The sequence below is a fragment of the Triturus cristatus genome, chromosome 2_1 (assembly GCF_964204655.1).
Source record: "Triturus cristatus chromosome 2_1, aTriCri1.1, whole genome shotgun sequence".
NCBI classification, from domain to species: domain Eukaryota; kingdom Metazoa; phylum Chordata; class Amphibia; order Caudata; family Salamandridae; genus Triturus; species Triturus cristatus.
The window spans coordinates 651759008-651782990 of NC_140581.1; positions in this window are offsets into that span (position 1 = coordinate 651759008).

Below are 23983 nucleotides of genomic sequence, written 5' to 3' on the forward strand. Positions count from 1 at the left end.
AAGTAGGGATATGTAAGGAGATCCAACCTCAGCTGAGTTAACTGGCCTATTCAGATTGCCTGCAAGTAAAATAATTTCAAGTAGGGGATGTTGACAGGTAAACATTGCTACCTACTAGTGATAGACATACCTTGCATTGTAATTGGAACACTGATATTGGTGAAGACCTACATTCTTGAGTATCCCTGGCTCTCTGTGCCCGAAAGTGAAATGATGAAGAGGCTATAAAGTCATCAACCCCAAGAAGAATGACAAGAAGAGTCTATAGAGGCTTCTTATGCAGGGGAAATGAATTTCTGATAAGGGCACTACCCAATTATACTTTATATGTTAAAAAACATTTTGTTAAAGATAAGCATCAAAAGGAACATTAAGGAATGAACTTTGACTTTCCTAAATGACTAACAGAAATATGACTAGCTCTAGAAGGGCACATATGTTACTTATTTCACTCAGTACAGGACAATTGTTGTGACAGAAAAGAAAAGGCAATCTTATTTACAAATAAACTAAGTGAAGTATCTGTCCACCTGAGTCCTGTATTACCTCTGCTCACCTCCAGAAACCTACTATTATTCACTTCTTTCAGTTACAGTGTTACCAAGCTCACTACCAAGAATTTGCACACCTCCCATGTGTTTTGAATAATGTCAATTTTGAAATAAAAAAGAGTAGAAGCAGAAGTACTAGGCTAGAGTTAAACATGTTATTGTCTGATGAAATGTATGGAATGAAAGAGGGTGCATATATATGAAGTGTACAGTGTTTTTCTAGAGTAAAATGCTAACATCATTAATTAATCTTTATTATTTTAGGTACAGAAATGGACTACCAACAACTGGGCGACAGTGATCACTAATTACAGTACAAAATATTGGGATTTTCTATGGAGTGCACTGCAGGGAGGAATAGAGAATCACATAGGTTCGTGATCTCTTTGGTGATTATTAGTTAGGTTGTAAGGAAGAGCATACGTTCTTAAAGACCTTTTCATGGAATGTGGCACTCTTTTGCATAACCAAGATAATGAATAGCAGTATTTCAGTATTTTAAAGCTTCCCTAGTGGGATGATGCACCTCCAGGAGACATATCTGTCTTTGGCTGAAGGAAGACTAAGCAAGGATTTCAACTTTCACCGTTTCTCACCCTTTTGCTTATTGAACCTCTGGCAAAATGTTAACATTCAACTTATATGGGTATTGTTGGTAGAAACTGAATAAAATGTTCAATTCTAAGCCAATGATGTATTGGTTTTAACATATGAAGTAGTCTCATACAAAGGGCAAATGGACCTGCTTTTACCAACAAGCCACAATAATCTACATTTCTGAATATCGGATAAGCATAAGAAAGAGCTGGTGATGTGGAATTCAAATTAAGGTTAATGATACAATACTTTTGGTAAATATCCCTCTGGGAATGAAAAAGGTGGTGCTTTTGAACCATCAGGCTAAATCAGGTAATTCTTCCAAAACAAAATATTTTATTTCAGTGTCTTTAACTCAAGTCCTTGTACTCATGTATTATTTTCAGACATTGTAAGCAAGGGTTCATGTGTCATAATTATATGTGCATGGTCGAGCAGGCTTTCTTTCTTGATAATGGAAGTGTGTTTTGGTAGGCCTGAATATAGGAGCTATTTTTGGGCAGGCATATCTACATTTGGGACCATATTTATGACCCTGTTTGCGTGGCTATTGCACCATGCAATGTGGTGTAAGAGCGATACAAACCTTAAGTCATATTTCTGAAGCCGCATTGCATGGCTTTCAATGCTTTATAAAATATGGAGTAATAAAATGCAGCGCAAATTGCTGTGTTACTTTAATCTGTGCCTGGTCCATGGGTATAGCGTGGGTGTTCCCATGCAACTCCCATGGTTTTTAACACATTCCCAGTTTTACCAAACCGGTGAACGTGGGAATTTGCCAAAAAGATACGCCTCCCCAAGAGGGGCATAGCGAGGAGAAATCATTATTTCTCCTCGTTTTTCCTCTTTCCATGTGTAATGCATTTTGCAGCAGACATAGAAAGAGGAAAAAGAATCTCAGGATTGTTTTTGTGCATGAAAGGTGACCCTTCCTGCACTAAAACAATCCTACCTACAAACAAGGCACCCTTGCATCATAGTGCAAGGGTGCCTGCGTTGGCGCTAGGCCGCCAAAACAGCGGCAGCACAAGCGAAGAGGACAGGAATGCACTTTGTTGGATAAATATGGCACAATCCTGCCCTTTCCTTGTGACGGAGGGCAGCACAGCATGCTGCCCTGCACCACAATATTAATAGATATGCCTCTTAGTTCCATACCCAATGCCCATGGCCACTATAATTACTGGATTTTGCTAATGCTGTGGCGATTTTCACATAATTATAGATTTTCTGCATTGCCTCATAATCCCTCATCTGCTGCATAATCTGCAGATTTTAACAAAAAAGAAAAATTTGTGTCTAGCTCAGATTGTGCATAAATTACTAAAACACATTACCACATGTTGCCACACAGTGGAAGGTCTTTTGCAAAGGTTGACTGGTCATCTTTCTGTTGCTTATTGCTATGTTTGGGTATTAAACTAGTATTACTGAGGTGCGCCCAATGCCCATACATTGTTAACAAATATGAAAAGTACAAAATAATGAAGTGATACTATTAAAAATGTGCCGCGTTATGCTGCATAATTTGCATTTTCTTGCTGCATAATTTACTCAACCCTGCCCCATAATTTTGCCCTCTCCTGTCGTATAATTCCAGTGGCCCTGCCAATACCTAATACATTACAGGATTCACACCCATTTGTCTGGGGGCATAGTGATTCCTGATTTGCCATTTGGTTTCTTGAATACATTTCAGTTCTAAAACTTTATTTGGTTGGAATCCAAATCCTCCATGTCACTCGTGAATAGAGGTTCTATTTTTCACATAATATGGTCCCGTTGCTCTGTAACTAATCACATCCACCAGCTTTATTTCTAAAACCTTTAGGGTCGAAACTCTCATGTATACGGTTGCTTAAATATGATTCATTTTACTTTCCAGTAGAATTGCAATATCACACTTTCAGCATTACGAAATAGAAATGTCCTAATTTAACAAACAACCATTTTACGCCAATGCATATTCATTGCGTATAAGATATCCTAAGCTTAGAATAATTGCCCTTCTTTTTTTTTATATTTTAATACAAATCAAAACCCATACGCATAAAATCATTATTGAACACAAAAAAATGTAATCATAATTTCACTATATTGATCGAAGTAGTTCCAATCGGAGCATTTTGTCGGAGTTCTACCATTTTCATGTTTATAGATAATACTTTTAAAAAAAGAGTGAAGCCCATATTTTATGGAGGGGTTGCTATGTTGATATTGAGGGACAGATTTACAATAACTGGCGCATCCCTGCATATCAGCAGGGATGCGCCAGTTATTTTGCGTCACGGCAGACACCTCTTGCGCCACCATGGTTGCGCCACATTTACAATGCGGCGCACCATGGTGCAAGAATAGACAGATGCGTGACGCATCTGCTGCCGTAAAGGTGACGCATTGCTGGAGTCGCGCCGCGAGCGCGGCGCAGCTCCAGCAAGGCTCGGGGTGCCCCTATGCCTAACATGCCACGTCAATCCTTACGCCTGCTTCAAGCAGGCGCAGGGTTTTGACGCAGCATGGCCGTAAAAGTGACTGAGTGAAATCTTGTAGATTTCACTCAGCCACTTTTAGGAGGCGTTACTGCGCCGGAACGACCCCCCTGCGCCGGAATGACCACATGTGGCGCAGGGCTTTACAAAGTGACGCATCTCCCTAGATGCTTCACGTTGTAAATACCCCGCAGCAAGGTGCTGGCTTTGCACCGCCGATGCGTCACAAAAGTGACGCAATGGCGGCGCAAATGTGGCATACGGGGCTTTTAAATCTGCCCCTGAGTCTTTATTATTCACCCAAATCCCTGGGTCAATTAAGTCGTCTTTGATTCTATGGGAAGGTGCTTAAATTCGTCATTATTCAGAATAAGAGCCAATAGAAAGTAAACAATTTTCACTATGTCCATCTAAGACATTCAAAGCAATAATTTTCTGAAAAGAGATGACAAGCACCTTCTACCTTTACATGTGCATTTCGTGATTGTGAATAGAATACCTACGTTATTAATCAATTTCATACATATGAGGCAGACACCTTCATTTTGGAGGAGGTTCTTAGTACAGTCCATGTAAAAGAGAAAATGAAGATGGACATTAATGGGGGTAAAAGCTTTTAACCTAATGCATGGTGCGGGGACAACAGCGAGTTATTGAAGGCAGCAACTATATATGTAATGGGGTGCATATTACTCACCTGAATGAAGAGAATGTGTCCTAGTGAAAGTGACTGTTGCTCAAAATGTGCCAAAGAGAAGGATGACTACCTACACAAATGTTTCACATGTTAGTAAGATGAACCACTATTTAATACATTTTTTTTTAATGGTTGAATCCAGTAAAATAATGTCTTGTACATGGTACTCGCTTGTGACTTTGCTTTGAATGGATTCAATGGTTCGAGCATTTTGTTAAACAGTCCAATAGTTGCTTTTTCTGTCAACATTGTGACAGATCACTTGACATCGTTTGAGGGGAAGAAACAAAAATAATGTTGCCCTATGGCTGTAGGCAATGTGCTCTACGGTGGGCATTGGTCTAATGGTATGTGTGAAAAACCTGTACAGATATAAAACAAAAATTTTAAACACTCTTTGAGAAATACATTCTTAAGAGTAATGGAACGTCTGGCCCGGTTAATGTATTTATATAGTGCTTATATGGTCCAAGCCTAGCTTAAAGGCAGCAGAGCGCAGTGCATGGTCCAAGGCACGATCATCATCAGCTTACTGTATGCACCCATTTCACCCATGTGAAATTACCATTTGCAATTTCACAGTGTAACTCATAAGGAAACTCTCTGATTTCCTACCACCTCCCTCCTTCCATTTTTATACTTCACTAACCATACTAGACAAATTGGAAGAACTGTTCGCTGGGATTGAAGGGAGTAGTTTGATTGGAATTTATAAACACTATTTTTGTCTTTGGTGGTGGAGGATCATAATTTTCTACACTGGCTTCCTTGACTTCTAATAATGCATTGAAGAAGGGAGAAAGAGAGATGGGTTGGATGAGAGAGGAGAGACGAACAAGTGATATTAAGGGAAAACAGTACTGCTGGCCATTGTTGTGGATTCATGAGCTGTGTTGATAGTCCTGATTGAGGAGCGTCGGGAGTGGTAGGTACAATGTGAGGTGATTATCTAACCTCTCCTGCCTCACATGGTCTACCAGCCAAGGCGTTCCTTCTCTGCTCTGTTCCTATGGGTTTGGGCAGTGCTAAGTACTCCTTTCGCGAAGTAGCTTAGATTAAGTTGTTTTGATCGCTTAGGTAACACCAATTAATCATCCTCTTCCTCATCCCTTCCTCCGACATATGTCCAGATTTATCAAAATCTCACACAATGCAGCAATACAATTGCTGCGCTGGATGACTGATAGGGAGCAAAAATGCTCAATATCTACTAAGATATGACACATTCCTGATCCCTTCTTGCGCTGGTACACTGAGTGCTGTCTAGCACCAACACAGGAACCTGTGCGCCATGGTGCAAGGGTGCCTGCATTACAGGCAGGATTGTTTTGTGCAGGAAGGCAGACCTTCTTGAACAAAACAATCCTTTGAGGCTTTTCCTCTTTTTATGTGTGCTGCAGAATGTAGAAAGAGGAAATAAGGATGAGATATAAGGATATTATGTCTATGTTGAGAAGGCGTATCATTTTGATGCATTCCCAGGTTTACAAGTGTTTGCAAACCTGTGAATGCCCCAGAATCCATGAGTGAATGCATGGGAATGTTCATGCTTCACCGTTGGAACACCTTCCCAACGCAGAGTAACACAAGGTCTTAGCAAATTTGACCATATGCTAATGTTGCCTCTGAGCTGATTGTCTGCTTGGTCAGTTGTCGAGCTGGTTGAGTTGTCTGGTATGTCTCACTTGGAAAGCAAAAAAAGAAAAAAACTAGTAATGCCATATTTCATGCTTTGTTCCTGGTTTGTGCTACAGTAGGGACAGTCAAGGACTATCGAAGATGAAAGCGCTTCCCTGCTAATTAGGACACTGATTCTGGGTCTTTGGTGTAAAGTTGGCATCCCAGATCTCATTGACTACCTGGGTAGGAGTGGGTGAGGAGTTAAGGCAGAGTTCAAAGGAACCCTTGAGCTGTAGTACAGTGCAACAGCTATCATGGCTGCAATAAAAACATGAATGTCCAGCCAGGGTTATAAGAAATGCACAACACTATATTAATATTTTAAAATATTTAAATATATTTAAATTTGAAATTGAGCTTAAATAGGAAAGAAACATGCAATATACAATGACAATGGTAATACTATCTTAAAACATATAAATATATTTGAACTTGAATTGAGGTTCACAATGAAAGAAATCACATTGCACACAACACACAATAAGCATATCATTGAAGCACAAAGCAGTATTAAAATGAAGGTCCTTGGTTATAAAAACTACGCACAGTTCACAATCACTAAGGGCCAGATGTATCAAACAGTTTTACCCATTCTATGGAAAAATTAGTTCGTACATCTGGCCCTAAATCATTGTGAGCATCAAAACAAGAAATCACAACATAATAGCAATGCAGTCACTAGAATGATGGAATTCAAGATAAGCTCTCAAACCTATACTGTTTGCCATTAATAACAGATTTGGATGAAAACACTAAAACTGAGGATTCCAATGTTCCCTACAGAACTGAGCTACTTTTTGTCAAATTTGCAAACCATTAGATTACTCTTTGTAGGTTCATAAACGCAGCAAAAAAAGCTGAAATTATAGAATAACAGTGGCAATTGAAAATTTAGTTTATGAGTAAATTTCAAATTAAATTAGCATTTCGGCAATATTAGTCAATCTAGCCTACTTTACAGTTTAGCATTAACTGGGGATATAGTTTCGCACTAGGGGCTACATAAAGGCCTAGTTCAGGGTCTCCTATTTGTGTCTGACCCACAGCACTAATGTGCAAGGCCATATTGACAACGGTCTTTCACTGGACCATGCAAGTCCTATGGATCAAGCCACCTCAGGCCAACAAGGTACTCCACTAAAGTAGCAGGGTCAAAAAAGAATAAAGACAGTAAAGGGAAGGGTGTGCTTAAAGTCACCACTGTTCTCATCTGCACCTCAAGTTGTAGTTTCTTGAAGTAGCTTCCCTCCTGCCTCTGGCAAGGCCTAGACAGAGCTTCAAAATGCTGTGTCCATGTCTATGGACATCTTTGATTGAAAGTGACCACACTGGCAGCGTTGGTAGCAGTGCGTCCAGCGTAGCTTTAGCAGAGATCATTAAGCTTGTCCCTAGCCATTACGAAATGGATAGCACTTGGTTCCATGTTCTGGAAGCACCATCAGCACAGTCCAGCAGGCCCAAGTCAAAAGAGTTTGCAACAAGCTGGAGTGAAGCTACAGTTTATAAATCCAAGTTTAGGTAGCTGTACCATGACCCATTGCCAATCAGAGTCAGTGCACCCTCGAAGTCTTGTCAATCAGCTCTCGAACAGTTTTCCTCCTCAGATTAGAGGCTGGCAATATTGTCCTCCTGGAATCCAGTACAGTGGTCACTGCCCAGTTGAAGTTGGCCAGGAACAGCTTGAAAGGGGTGACTCTGGTAAGAACCCTTAGTTGTTTTCTCCAGGTAGCCCTGAAAATAAAGAACCAGTGGAGGAAGAAGTGTGGGATGACAATGTATTCTCTGGTTGGTATCTACACTCCATCTTGCAAAGATCAATCTTTTTAATAAATGTTCAATAATTGCCCCTGATGAACCCATTGAGAGGTGCACAAATATTGTTTCCCAAACATCTACGTGTGCACCTGTTATACTCATGGCTAGTAACATTGCAAAATGTTGTGCTAACAATCTTTGTAAAGTTCTGAAACACAAAAAACTAGCTATAGAAAAAGTGTCCCGTTTTCTATCTGCCTAAGACTGATGTACTTAATTTACACATAGAAAGCCCTGAGCAACTGATGTGGGGGTAAGTAAACTAAAGCATACAAAACAGTGATAGATGGAATGCTTGGATTAATCTCAGCCACTGGTAATTACTCAGGCCACATTCCAATTCATCATTATTTTGCACTGCATGTCACCTCAGTTTACATCCTCAGACCCAGCTATATGCAACTCAGTCTTGACCGGGCTCCATTTGGAACAGTCTAGCCTAAATCTTCCAAGCAAGGTCCTCTCTGAATCGGAACACAATCAGTACAAGACCAGTTTCTCCCAAGTTATGGGCTCATTGGTTAGGTACAACTTGGTTCCAGTGACACATTGTGCACGGGACCCACATCTGGGCATACCAGTCCCACCTAGGGTGGCACATTAAAATATACCAAAAAAATTATGGCTGGAATGCTTAAATTTATCTCAGCCACTGGTAATTACTCGGGACTGCAACCCAATCCATCCCTATTTTGCACATCATGTCACCTCAATTTGGACCCAGCTATATGTGAATCAGTCTTGACCCTATTTCAATTGGAACAATCCAACTCAAACTACTGCGTCCCTTAATACAGCGTAAGATGCCTGCTGCGCCTGTATCCTGACTCACAAGCAACCTTTTATTGGTCTTATTGGGCGGCGGATCTACAAAACTATATATAAATATCAAGTAGCCAATCTCTATGTACTTGACCTTTTTTGTGAGGTGTCTACCTGTCTAGTCCTGATGAAGACCCCGATACAAGCGCACTTTTAGGGGTCAGAACGTCTACGTATATATGGTTATTTTAACTAGATGTTTTACTGGTTTTACTGGTGGTGGAACCTATATGGTCATTTTGAGCCCAGGTTCCTCCAAAGACATGTTTCTATAAGTCAACTTTCTGTTTGTTAATGTAACGCTGTGCACCATTGTTCACAATCTTTCACTTATCACTATCACTGCACTGTTCATTTGGAGTACCTGCTGTGTGTGTCTTTTGTACAGTTGTATGTAGTTCAGTTAAGATACCATCAATGTATTTGTCTGCTTAATGCTTGCACATACATGTGCATGTAAGTATGTGTATAACTATTAAACAGTAGGTCTTTTAGAAACTTTAATCTTTTTCTAGACCACTTCATTATCTTTTCCTAGGAAACATAGGCTAGTAGCTTCCCCCGAGGAAACCACTACTCAGTTTATTATATCTTTCTCAAATATCATTCTCAACTGGCTAGACTGTACTGGACTGAAATGAGGGGCATATTTGTCATAGTTTTACACAGTGCAATGCAGCAAGCCACCTTGATGCACTGTGTGGAAGGGCAGGAATGTTGCGTATTTAACCTCATACAGCGCATTCCTGTCCTTTCCATGAACTAGTGCACTTTTGGGTGCCTAGCTCCAACTATTGCACTATGGTGTAAGGGAGCCTACGTTGTTACCAGGATTGTTTTTTGTGCAGAAAGGGACAACTTCCTTCACAAAAAGAATCCTGAGAGGCAAATTCTCTTTCTGCGTGTGCTGCAAGCACACATGGAAAGAGGAAAAAAAGAGGCGAAATAATCATATTTCTCCTTGATATGCCTGCCCTGAGGGGACGTAGCATTTTGACACATTGCTAGGTCCACCACTAATGGTAAATCTGGGAATGGACCAAAATCCATGGGTGGATGTGAGGGAACACGCGCCTCCATAATGCAAGGTAGCGATTTGTGCTGCCTTGCGTTACTCCAGATTTAACAAGCCATGCAAGGTGGCCTTGTGTGGCTTGATAAATCTGACTTTAGTGTTGTGTAACTCTTGCGCCCTCTTGTGTGGCGCAAGGCCACGCCACACAATGATAGATTTGCCCCTTGGAAGTTAAAATGGAGTATCGCTGCAAGGGTATATTTTCTCCCCTTGTTCAATGGATCTTAGCCCCACTCCATCTGAGGAAGTGAATAATCTGGGGATGCCCATCAACAACAGGCTGTTTACCTAGGCAAAAAATTCACTAGCACCTGTAATCACCACATTAGGACACATTATGGAATTTTACCATATTTAAAGCCCCATCTACATGGGACAATGGTGAATGGAAACAGTATCTACCATATTGCCCCAGAAGGGAGAATGTCAGCTTACAATTAATGCCGACAAGGCTCATAGAAAAGCTGCATAGTGATCATGTATCAGACAATGTCAGAGCCCAACACGGGTAGCAAAAAAGGAAAAAAAAACTGTTTTAATGTTATTGTTAATAGGTTATTTTCTCCAACTCACCTTCTGTTTTGGGATGTACACATGGGTCTCTTCACACTGGCTGAGATCCTTACATTCTCTCTGCCAAACTCAGGTATTTAGGAATAGAAGGTGAAGCATTCCCTAGCACTGCAGCTAGGCTACACAACTAGCACCTTATATGGCACATAGAGGAATGGCGTCTACTAATTTGTAAAATCCTAAAAATCTGGTTGTTTACTGAAGAGGAGGTGCATGGCTCAATATAGCAGTGCTAGCATTATTTAGTATCAAGAAGCTTTATCACTAGTGCGCTCTTGTCAATTTTAATAACAAAGTACAACCTACCTCAATGTTTTAATAGATGGGCTTTAAGAATGTTTTAATTTTCATCCTCATCTCTGGCACACCTTACGTCCCCGGACCCTCCATAATTTGAAGACGCCAGTTACCTACCCCTCACTACTGATCAAGGCGCCATCATTTGCATTGGATACACCATGTGGTGGTTGGGAAATGTACGTTTCACACCCCTGCATCTAAATGATTAAGATACGCTCCCTGATCGGATCCAGATGTGAAGAGATGAAGATGGTGATGGCCAAGTCCTTACTTATATCTAATGACGGTGATAATAGCTGAGACAAATCTACTCCATATGTGATGCCAGAAGCACTCTCAATAATGATTTTGAGACAGTAAGCACCCTGAAATCCACTGTGACCATTGATAGCTGAGGATGAATTACGTTGCATGTTGATACATTCCATTAATTATTTGGTGAATTAGTATCTACATTGGCTGTTTCTGTACAAAATTATTTTACATATTAAAGAACCAAGACTAGCAAAGCCTTTCGAAATGTAAGGTGACTATTTCGTATTCTATTGGCAAATGCACCCTGGACCGAAACATCCCTTGTCACCTGGGAAGATGAACACAGAGAACACGTCACATCAACAGCATATCCCTTATCTAATATAGAAAGTGAAAATATTGTCGTGTAAGAACCTAGGGGCATATTATCAAGCACGGCGTTAAAATTATCGCCGCTTTAGCGGCAGAAAACTGCCGCTAGACCAGCGATAATGGGCTTGATAATATGCCGCAGAGAATAACAATGGAAGCCCATGTTGACACCAGAACATGGGCTTCTATGGGAATTCTCGAGGGCATATTATCAAGCCCACTATCGCCGTTTTAGCGGCAGTTTTCTGCTGCTAAAGCGGCGATAATTTTAACGCCGTTTCTTGATAATATGCCCCCTAGTCCGTTTTAGTCTTCGACTAAATTGCTTATAGTTTTGGTTTTAGAGAGGATTATGCACAAGATAAAAACACGTAATATCAACTCTTCCTTGCCCTTTACATAAAATCGACACGTGATCAGTGACAATGAATCTTTTGAAATTCAATTTAAGATTTTCCACTTTTTATTCGTGTAGTGGATGTGATTGAGTAAACAATGCTAGGAGAAAGACAAAAGCAGGCAAGGCAAGGCAACCACAAGGCAACACATGTGGCTTTATAACACTCGTTATAATCAAATGAAAATGTAGGTTAATAACAATATCCCGTCGTTCACCTCCACATTTCCTGCGCGAGACTCGAGTAAGAAGAGTATGGTGTTCCAGAGGACAAAAACCTCCATCTTCCTAAACTCTGTTCGTGGTGGCCACTGAGCAATAGGAGAAGAACCAAAACAACATATTTTTCCCAGCTCCTTTTCCCCTAAACCTTGAGTAAGTACATGTAGCTCGATATCACTTTATATTAATTTCGCCCGGTTTCTGTGAACACTTTGTGTAACCTTGTGACCCTACTTTCAGCTCGATCGCACTGCAGACACATGGAAGTTCAGAGCACAAATAAATTACTGGATTCAAAGACAGTCTTTTCCTCATGTAACTCCAAGCATGGCATTTGCATGCGTAATAGGGTTAATAGTGTGGAATGTCACGACGCCAAATACATGCACAGAACAAAATGTTATTTTTATATTGTTATCAAATGACTTTTCCAATGTATTCACATCACATGCTCTAATTTAAAGCAATCTAAGTTGTATCTTCTTTTTGTTTTTCTCAACACTAAAAAGTGGAATTATATAATTATGTTCATCCATTCAAAACAGGATAATTGCAACTAACGCATTACCTGGGAAAAGCAGCCATAAAAATATTCGCGTCCCATTTTTCACGCATTGAAGCTCTTTTCTTTCATGAATGATTGCTAATTTGGTATGCTAATTACACTGCATTATATGACATTCACTTGCCCAGACATCTCGGTGCCAAATTGCACACAATATAATCGTTTGATTTGTTAATTGTTCTTTAAATTGAACAATTGATGAGATTCTCTAAGAGAAAGCAAACAAATTATTATATTTGCAATAACCTTTAATAGTTACTGAACCAGCGTTAAAGTAACCCACAAATAGCTTTAAACTTTTGAAGTCCCCTAAATAGTATGGGCTGTCTCCCCTTACTTTTAATATGTGGCCACTGGCAGACTTGTTGCAGGAATATGAAGGAATTACATATCTGCAAGCGGATAACTGGCAGCTAGTCGTGAACCTGACGATTTGATGTCTCTATGACTTACAAAAAGGTATGTAGACACTTCAGGCCATTGAGAATGCTACAGTGAAACTGGTTTTTAATCCAGGTAAATATGAAGAATCACTGCCTACTTGCAGCAGCTTCGCTGCCTTCGAGCCCGGGTATGCATGCTTAGATATATAACAACCGTGGTCCTTCATGTATGGCCAAACAAGTCAAGTATGTTGTTTTCTGTATTTAGGGTCACAAATGCAAGCCTTAGTGGTATTGCTGCGCTACAGCAGAAAAAGAACAGGGGGCAAGGCCTTCAGAATACTGGCAGCAGAGGTGTGGAATAGTATTCCTCTAGAAGTTCAATCTGATCCCTCCATCCTCATATTTAGGGAGAAATTTAAAACATGGCGTTTTGTGCAATAAATGTACTTATATGGAAGGTACCTGTGAGTCCCACATAAGAGTATCATTCTTAAATGTGCGTTGAACCTAATCCAGCGCCAAGAAACTCCTACAGAATTGTTGTGCACTTAAACAAATATTTTGTAATATTTGCTTTGCCAAACTATCTTAACTATATCATGGTTCAGTGACACCTGTTAAAGCATTGGAAGGGGCCCACTTTGTTTCTCCTTTTAGTTTTACATTTTACATATTGTTAGCAGACTTCGTTGTAATCCTGCTTGGTTTAGTCTTGTCACCTTTCACATATATTTTATTTTCATGATATGTTTTCAAGTAAGGCTGCGCGTGCTGCTTGTTTTAGAAAGCCTTTTCTACTACATAATCTGTACTCTTTGTTCAAGGATAGGAACATAGAACGAGTCATCCTGGTACAGGAGCTGTCTGCTCGGTGACAACTTCTGACATTTAGACACATTATTGCATCAGAACTGTATCTCTTCCAAAGTACTTTTATTATATAAACAGTGTAATGTTCCTCTGTGGGTGAGAGGTGACACTCAAGCCACAAAGGTCCTGGGACGGATGTCGTGTTCGACATGCGGCTCTGCCAATGCTGATCTTCCATGTTGATCCTGCAGAGAGGGTTTGCAGATCCAAATCCAGACTAAGTCATTCACGTATGGGGTCTCAGGCTTTTTCAGAGATCAGGCAAAGGCCCTGGCGTAACGAAACTTGAGGGGCCCCCCCGCAAGCTACATGGAGGGGACCCTCCAGACTCATTAAGGAGCTCCACAGGCAGAGTACTTTGCTGAGGGTCCCCCCTGGTACTTGGGGGCCCCCCGTACCGCTGGGGCTGCAGGGACCTGTGTGACACCACTGGGCAGAGGGTACACCCAGTATGCTCTCAGAGTAGGTTAGGTAGTAATCTACTTATATAAGAAATTAGACTACCGTGGTTGGATTGTTCATTCTCTATGCCATGTTCACAATGCTGGTTACTTTGCTTTGTTTCATCTGCCTAATAATCGCAGCACATTCTCTCTATGCTAGACTGTGATTGTTTCAATAAATGTATTGGAAACTCTATTCAGACTCTTCCTGTGTTTTACCAATGGCATACATAAGGGGTAAGATCTGTTTCCACGATTCCCTTGGGGATCAGAGGGTCATGTTCGAGGTCGCCAAATTACCTTTCGCCATGTGAAGGATTGGGGTGTGAGTGAGGCACTGTGAGCTAGCCAATATTAGGGCCAACAGTTTCCTATGAGATGGATGCACTCAGTCCGTGCATTCTGAAGTGCTGTTGTCTTATTATATGTAGTCTTACATTTTGTAGTGGAAACCACATTACAGTGCAAGATACCCATAGGCACTTTTTTAAATCTCATTTATGGTAAGGTGTTATTTTCAAACTCATTAACCATCACCAAACACAAAATCCTTGAATTACTGATAAAGTGAGATATGATCATTCTGAGATATTGCATTACCGACTCAATTCACTATTTCCATTCAAGAATGGGCAATAAACTTGTGAATCAGTATAGGCACAAAGTCATACATGTTTTCCCATCATTTTGTGCCCAAATCCCAATGTACATTTCACGAGGTTTTGCCTTTTGGCGGAACGATAATGAGAAAAAAAGACCAGGAGCTCTATGTACATGCAAAACTTGTATACCGAGTCTGACTGGTAACACCTGTTACAGGCTAAATTAGGATTTGCTTCCAGCTTGTAATGAAGGCTTCAGAGAAAAGTCTGTGAAAATTCCATCACACGAAGAGGATTGCAGATGCGGCCCGTGGAGGGAGTTCAGCCATACAGCGCACGCTACGAAATTTGTTTTATTTATTTAATTGTTTACTTACCTCCAATTATCCATATTCCGTTTTTTAGTACCCCCCACCCTGCCCCTCCCCCGCCCCGCCTCTCTGCCCCAAGGAATTCCCTCCACGGGCCGTGGCTGGATGATTGTAGGCATATTTAAATTGCTCATGATCCCACTCTTCAGATAATAGATTAACTATTATAAAAATACAAAAAATGGTAAATCTAATAGGGCAGTGATTAAAGTGAGAGCACAGGGGTGCACAATAGGTGTTTCAATTCAATCTTGCATAAAAGCCAGTCTTATTGCTATTGTCCATGCTTGATAGTGATGATGCTGGTGGTGTGTCTTTGGTGGTGGAGGTATTTGTAGTGGTGATTGTGGTAGATGTGTTAATGGTGGGGATATAGGTACTGGTGGGGATCGTATTGGTAGTGGTGTGGTTCTGACATTGATACTAGTGGTGGAATTCCTATGCAGGTAGTAGTATTGGTGATATTAATTATTGGGTGCTATTAGTGGCCACAATTGTACTGATGGTGGATTTGATACAGGTGGTATTTGTGGTATTGGTGGTTTTGGTGGTATTGCTTGTGTGGTATTGGTGGTGGTATTAGTGGCACATTGGTTTTGTGTGGTAGTATTGATTGCACTGATGGTATGGATATTGGTAGTAGTGCAATATTTGTAGTTGTCTTAATGTTACAGTGGCATTAATGGTATGGTGAGATTTGGTTGTGGTGTAGAATTTATTAGTGATTATATTGTTGTCATTGGTATTGGTGTATGTATGTATGTGAGAGTATGTATGTGTATGTCTGTCCATATTTATTTATTTTAATAAGTCACTCTTACACCTCAAGGCATCTTGGCACTGAGTGAAAGAACTGATTGTACATATGGATTAATATAGCAAGTTCTTAAAAGGATCAAGCCAGATTTGAATAAAAATTCAAATGGCAATCAAGCTGGAGTAGGTTCCAATGAGTGACAGCCACCACTGAAAAATCCCTGCTTTCATTTTGACTTGTTTTATTTGCGCAGGCTGAACTAGATGCTGTTGCTGAAAACTCAATGACCATATTGGGTTGGTAGCATTTGAAGGATGCTAAAAAAAGTTTTTTTCTTTCACTGTTTATGGTTTTGTGCATCAAGCACATAGATTTAAAAAATATCCATTGCTTGATCAATAAGCTATCATAGTGAACAAGTGAAGAAGTAACATGGTCATGCTGTGATAGATCTGTAACAATCAAAGCAGCTGCAATCTGAAATAAGCTCTTCATAACATCCAAGTAAAATGTGTTTCGATAGTCCAGTCGGGAGAAAATAAAGGCATTGATAATCAGAACTTTGTGTGACAGTGAGAACATTTTGGTAATCTTGTCAGATAAAAAAAAACCTTTTTCTAATCAAAGAGAAAGGAAACACAATTTAATACAGAGCCATTAAAATCAAGTACATCTGAAAAGGGCAAGATTGCGTCCAGTCTGCTGGACATGTAAACTGGCAATCCCGGACCCCCCTGCCTGTATCTGACTGAAAAGTATACTAAACCTCGCTGAATAAAATCGCACTTACCCATCTTTTCCGGTCTGGCATGATGATTTCGCGGATCAGGCTGCAATGGTTCCTGGGGCTCGCGTGGCGACCTTTGTGATGTCCACGTCTGTACTGTGTTGCTGCCGCAATGGCTGGGAGCCGGGTAAGGAGAGGGGGCAGAGCTGATCTGGCAGCCGCCCCGGCAGCAATGCCTCCGAAGACCGGGAAAGGGAAACCTCGATTACCGATTGACATGGCTGGAGCCGTATGAAGCTCCTCAACTTTTAATTGAGGCAATAACAGTGGAAGTACCGGAGATGCTGCGGGGAGAAATGCAAGTGTGAGCAAGGAGAATGTGGGTACGTGCATTATTACCTCTTTGTTTACCTCTGGAAAGAAAAAAAACAACAGCACAACCCACACACACTCCTCCTGAGTATGATACTACTGGACAGGCAGCAGAGATTTGTAAACACCCAAATCTCTCTGAAAGCCAGGGAACTGCTGAGGAGGACTTGGCACATCAGGCTACCCCCCCCCCCCCGAGCTTACAGAACCCAGGTGCAATGATCAATAACGGCACCCAGATCCTGATTAAAGAAACCGACTCAGGGGATAATATTTCTCCCTATCGGACCCTTCTGATTCATCAGAAAATGAGATGGAGCCAATTTCAAAATTTCGTTCCAGGGGTGGTTCCCCAGGAAGTGGGCACATAGAGACCAGCAGCATGCACCCAGAGGATATGGGCATCAATTCCTCAGAAACCAACCACCGGACAATAAGTAAGAGGCATGATCCTGGAGAGTGTGTCATGCAGGCTGTGGGCAATGATGCCCTGTTATGGGACCATTCTTTCTCAGCTGAACTGGGGCCAGACGGCAGGCACATACATGAGCAGAACAGGGAACATACGGCAGAGAAACCAGAAGCTATCTCATTGGCTTTGATTTACTAGAGTATAATGACCCATAGGGAGGAGACGCACACAGAGAGTTAACTGACCCAAGGTTCCTGTTGCAAACTCCAGAACTCTGTTTGACGTATTGCGAAATCATGTTCTGAGTTCACTGAGAGATTTAACGAAGCAGAGGCCCAGATTTCTTGCCTTGAAGACGAGTTGGCAGGCCAGAACGCCGCGACAGAATCAATGCGCTCATTAATAGAGGATACACAGTGGAAGGTAACGGACCTGTTAAATCGCCTTCGGAGAAACAACTTGAGAGTTCTGGAGATCCCAGAGGGCATGAAGGACAGGATCCTCGCAAATTTATCATCAATTTCCTCTCTGAGGCTTTACCTGAACTCTCGCAATGGGACTGGCAAAGGGAGATGCAAAGAGCACATCGATTCCCGTTTACGCAACAGACAAGACCAGCACAAACTGCTCGCAAACCTAGAGCAATATTAATATCAATTAATAACTTTCTGGCTCACCAGGCTGTATATGAACTTGCACGTCCAGACAGAAAGAGGGCTGGTGAAGGGGTAGAATTTTTTGTCAGACCAGACTATGCCACCAGACGGTGGAGAAACAGTGGCAGTTACGTCAGCACATTGCCTTATTCCAAGGCAAAGATGCACAAGCCTTCTTTCTCAACCCAGCCAAACTGAAAGTAATATATAATGAACATACTATGTTCTACACCTCAGAAGTGCAGGCCAAAGAGTATTTACAATCTATCTAGATAGGGGTTGGGCTTCAGGTATTTTGTTGGGCAGTTCAGCTTATGCTGTTTTTTCCTTTCTTTTTTGTGTCTCTTTTTCATTTGCACCTTCCTTTTATGTTTTTCTTTCTTTTGATGTGTGCTGCCTAAGTGACGGGGTTTGCTGTGTTACAATACATTGAGGAGAACATGCGAGGTGGGATATTCCAGGTAGCGAGAGCTTGTCATCTTAGGGACCATTGGTCCTAATGCCTTACTTCTGCATTGGGGGAGGGAAGGGACAAGGTCTCCTTGGAAACCCTGGGAAGGGGGTGAGGGAGAAGGCAGGGGGTAGGGGGGTGTTGGGGGCAGGGGGTGTTGGTGGGGGGTGAAGGGGAAAAAGCAAAATCAATCCATAACATAATGACGAAGGAAGGACAGAGGCACATGATGATATACTACAGGCTTAATGAGTGGAGGGAGTCAGCTACACTTGATGGGGGATAGGATGGTTAATTCAGGATTGCGTGTCTGCTCTTTCAATGTGTGTGGGCTAAATAATCATGGGAAAAGACAACGTGTGGCTGCTGAGTTACATGTGATGCATCCCGATTTGGTGTGCCTACAGGAAACTCTCATTCAGTGGGGCAAACAGACGATATTAGCTGAGTTAGTTTATCCAGTATTGACATGTACAGAACAGTCCACAATGAACCGGGAGGTAGTGGTGCTAGCTAAATGTGGAATCCAGGAATCAGGTCGAATGTTGGTTGACAACCAAGGTCAGTGGGTCATTATGGAATGCATCATGGGGCTGTTAAGTTTTCATTGTGCACAGTTTATGGGTCTAATTTTGATGAAGTGTCAGTACCGGAGGGGCTCAAAGTGGAATTGGCATCACGGCCCACCCCTTTAATTTTATGTGGGGATTTTAATATACACTTGAACCGCTGGGATCTGCAGTCATGCGTAGAGAATTATAAGGGTAGGAAACTCAAGGTGTTTAAGGGGTTACAGCACCTTCTGGTTGATCACGGATTCATTGATGTGTGTGAGGCGTTGCGGACCCAGACCCGGGATATGCATTTTATTCCCATTCACCAAAAAGTAAGTACGGTTAAATTATTTTTTATATCATCAGCGTTACTTGCAGGGGCTAAAACTCTAATCTTCCCCAGGATCACGGCAGATCATGGTCCTTTGGTGATGGATAATATTTTTGCAATTAGCACATATCCGGTTCTGAGATCTTTTTTATTCATCAGGAAACTACGGTCGGATGTAGTATTTGTTGATCATATGAATAATGAATAATTGGATTAAGCAATTTTTGGAAATTAACCGTAATTCAAACTCATGTAGTTATGTGTGGGATTCCTTATGGGGAGGTCCTTAGATTTGGATTTCACAAAAAAAGCAATTGAAAATAGTGATCCAAAAGTTCTATACAAAACTCAAAGAAGAAAATCTTTTGCAAGGAATATTGCATTACAAACTGAGCTTGCCCGATGCAAGGCCAATGTTAACCTACAGTGGAGCAGGGACATTGCCATTAAATATAGGCTTAATAATGAAAACGTTTATGAGTATGGTGAGGCTACAGGGTGGTGTCTTGTGCAAAGACTTCACTCCAAACAAGTAGGGCAAAGAATTGAGGTTATCAAAGATACACAGGGTAATTCACTAGATACACCTTGGGAGATCTTAAGTGTGTTTCATACTTTTTTTGAGGGATTATATACTGAAAATAAACCTGGGGGCAGGCAAGTGAGATCTTGTTGCAGAATGTAGGTAGTGTGCAGCTGGGTCAGGTTGAGGTAGCTATTCTGAACATGCCTATCACTATTGAGGAGCTCGGAGAGGCCATAAATACGGTAGCTAGTGATAAGGCAGCCGGGCCCGATAAATTACCACAAGAGGTATGCCAGACCTTTTTTCAGGAATTAACAGAAGACATGTTGGCTGCCTTTGAAGAGGCTCAACTTGGTGCTCCACTGGCATCCTGGGATGAGGCAAATATCAGCGTCTTTAAAAAAAGATAAACCATCAGATCTCCCGGGATCCTATCGACCTATATCCCTGTTGAACTGTGACAGGAAAATGTATGCAAGAATTCTGGCATCCTGGTTGGTCAAAGTCATTTCATCCTTAGTATCAATATGACAACATGGGTTTATACCCACTAGGGGCAGTGTTAACCATACCAATAGGGTCAATAGGGTTGTGACTCTGCTAGATACTGCAAATGCTCAAGGTAACACGTTTGGCCTGGTTTTATTAGATGCAGATATGGCATTTGACCGGGTTGCCTGGGATTTTCTGTGGATGGTTTTGAAATGTGTGGGGTTTGGCCCCGGTTTTATCAAGGCTATTCAGGTTCTGTATCGATCCCCCACTGCTAGAATTTGGGCTTAGAGTCTGAACCGGTCTCTAGAGGTACGAGGCAGGGATGTCCCTGCTCCCCACTGTTGTTTGCGTTACATATGAATCCTTTCCTAAACATATTGGAGAGGAGTCCTAGGATTAAACCTGTTAAATCTAGACCAGCGCAGTTTCGAGCCTTGGCTTATGCTGATGACATAGCGGTCATAACATCTGTCCCCGCTATAGCTATGCCCGAGATGGAGCAACTTGTGCACAGTTTTGGTTCCGTATCAGGCTATAAACTTAATGTTTCTAAAACCCAGATTATTTGTATGAATCAAACTGCCAACGATGATCCCAGAGTGACCAAGGAGGAAACATATTTGTGTATTAGGATCAGGAGTGGTTTAAGGGAGTTGGTCGAGGTTAACTGGGGCTCCATCCTCACCAGTGTCAAACAACAGTTAGAGAGATGAGAATGTTTGCATCTGTTGCTGGTGGGAAGGTGTAACATTCTTATAATTAACATTTTGCCTAAAGTTCTATATTTTTTTTAGATCATTCCACTAGAGCTTACCCGGGGTCAGTTACAACAGTTGCAATCAATTTGTGCTATATTTTTATGGGCCCCAGGGAAGCTGCACAGAGCAATGCATTTTATGATGCTTCCACAGGAGAAAGGCGGTTGGGCAGTTCCCGATTTTACATTAGACTTCTATGCCTGTATTCTGCAAAATATGCAGATATTGTTAACAAGAGAGGAGGTTGGTAATTTTGCAGAGACCCCGTCCATATATCAGATGTTGCTGGGTGTTGAAGTCAAGAACTGCCTATTTAAAATTTTGAAATGTAGGTATTATAAAAAGACCTGTTTTAAGGTTCACACATATAGGTGATTTCTATAATGAGGGGAGTCTTTGTTCTTCTTTTGCAATATTAGCCAATAAATACCATCTGCCTAAAACAGAATTCTTAAAAGTTTTTACAAATCCGCATTTTTTTATGTAAAAGGCAGAGGGTGATAGAACCGAACTCTCTTGTTGAGGCTCTCAGACCTAGGGCTAAGATTGGGGTATTATATAATTGTCTGTTGGATACACGGGGGATGATATAGACTCTCAAAACCTCAGGTGGGATAATCGTGTGGGGGCCAAGGTCTCTTCATGGAACAATAGATTGATATAGCAGGGAAAATTTTGATCTCTTATAAATTAAAGGCACAGCACTTTAAGACCCTATCCAACCTCTATCATACCCCTGGAAAGATGTTCCAATGGGGTGGATCCAATGATGGGAAGTGTTTCCGCTGTGGAGCAGGGCTGGCAGGTATTTTACATATTTTTTATACATGTTGGGATTTGACTCAATTTGTTGGACACATCAATAGATTCCTCTCGGAGATAACAGGGGCAAGGATAAAGATCACAGCATCTATAATGTTGTTAGGAATTGGGGAAGACCTGATCTTGGGGCACCAGGCCCATAAATTCCATTATTTGATCTTTTTATCCACTGCAGTGGATCAGCTCTGTATTTCATCTATGTGGTTACAGAAGGAAGTTCCCACTTTTGAGATGTAGAGAGCCAGATTTTATGGTATATTTAATCTTGAGTATAGCCTCTACTACCTAAAGGGCCACGCAGTCGGAAGTTGGGCATACAGACTTGTGGCCCAATGATTGAACACATGAAAGATTGAATTATTATCTCCCGGTATTATGTTTATGTTTATACACGCATATCACTGTATGTATTTATTCTGCTTTTATCTTCAGGATGAATTGCTCCTATTAGTATCTTGACCTTTATTTGCTGTGATTTTTTCCGTTATGGATTGAAATAATAAAAGATCAAGTACATCCAATATAAACGAATAGGAAACTTAAGTAATAAACTACTCAACTATGAATAGCACTCAAAATCATTGAAACTTTGAGTTTGATTCTTCATCTTCCAGACCTCACTTTGAGACCATTAATCGAACTATCCCTTTTATTTCTGTTGACACTTAGAGCATCTCCGGATGGAATGCTAAACTGTCAGACACATTTGCATTCCCCCCAGTGTTCAATTCAACCTCAAACCTCACCTTTATAACTCACGGCTCGCTCACCAATTTGCCATCAACACACAACCAATCATAGTTGTTTATTGCAAACTTAAACTTTCTATCTCCCTTACACAAGACCATTTTACTGGCAGTCCACACTTGCCGTCACTGAGTTATAAAGCATTGCATAGTTTTTGCAAAGGTCCAATGAATCTGCTCTCCACTTATCTTACCAACCTTTCTTTTTTAACTTTGACCCAGTCCCCCACACAAATTTCAACTTGTTTAACTCCATGCAACTTGTCATACCTGTCTTTCAACTTAGTTTACTCCTCAATTAACTTGTTCCTCACATCCTCTAAAGGAACTTTAATCCTGCACAACCTAGCCATCCATTCCACATTCTCCTTAGTCCATGAGATCCTTCCCCTCATTAAATGAAAAGGACTTTGTCCAGTTGGACTGCATTTGGTACAGGACTGCATACAAATGTGTCTCACTCAACCACACTCCTGCACTCATACCATGCAACCCTTCTTTAATCTGCAAAGGTAGTCTATCAGGAATTCGGTGACCGTATTACAGGCACCAGACTCATATTGTACTTCATAATTGTGATGCAGCAGGTGCATTATAAACCTAGAAATTCTTAGGGAGGCATTCACAAGACCCTGTTTGGTCAACACTGTACACAAAGGTTTATGGTCACATTTCAAAACCACTTAAGTTCCTCACATAAATTGACAGAAGTGTTTGAGATCCCAAACACAACTGCATGCCTCCCTTTCAATAACTGAATATCTTTCTTCTTTAGATGTTAATGCCCTGGATGCAAAAACGATTACATGTTCTTTGCCAAATCCAGTTTGGGATAACACTGCTCCCAAACAGTTTTTACTTGCATCAGTGGTGATGAAATTGTTCTCTCACTTGGGATCAAATCCACATAAAAATGGTGCTTCACAAATATTTGTCCTGATATGTGCAAATGTTTCTTGGCACTCCTCGGACCAAACTAATTTTTTATAATTTTGGGATAACTGTATGATGGGGTAAATTTTGCTTGAGATATTGTCCACAAATTTAGAACAAAATTCTGCCAGCCTCACAAAATCTCACGACTCATCCTTATTCTGAAGTGGGGAAGCCAATTTAAAAGCCTTAACTAAGCTTTCCTTTGAAGAAATACCGTTAAAACTGATATCATGTCTGAGATATGTAACCGTTCTCTTAGAAAATCTACACTTTGAATCTTCTACAGCCAACACACATTTATTCAAATTGCTCAGAACCATCTTCAGTTTATTATTATGCTCTTCCCTGTAACTAA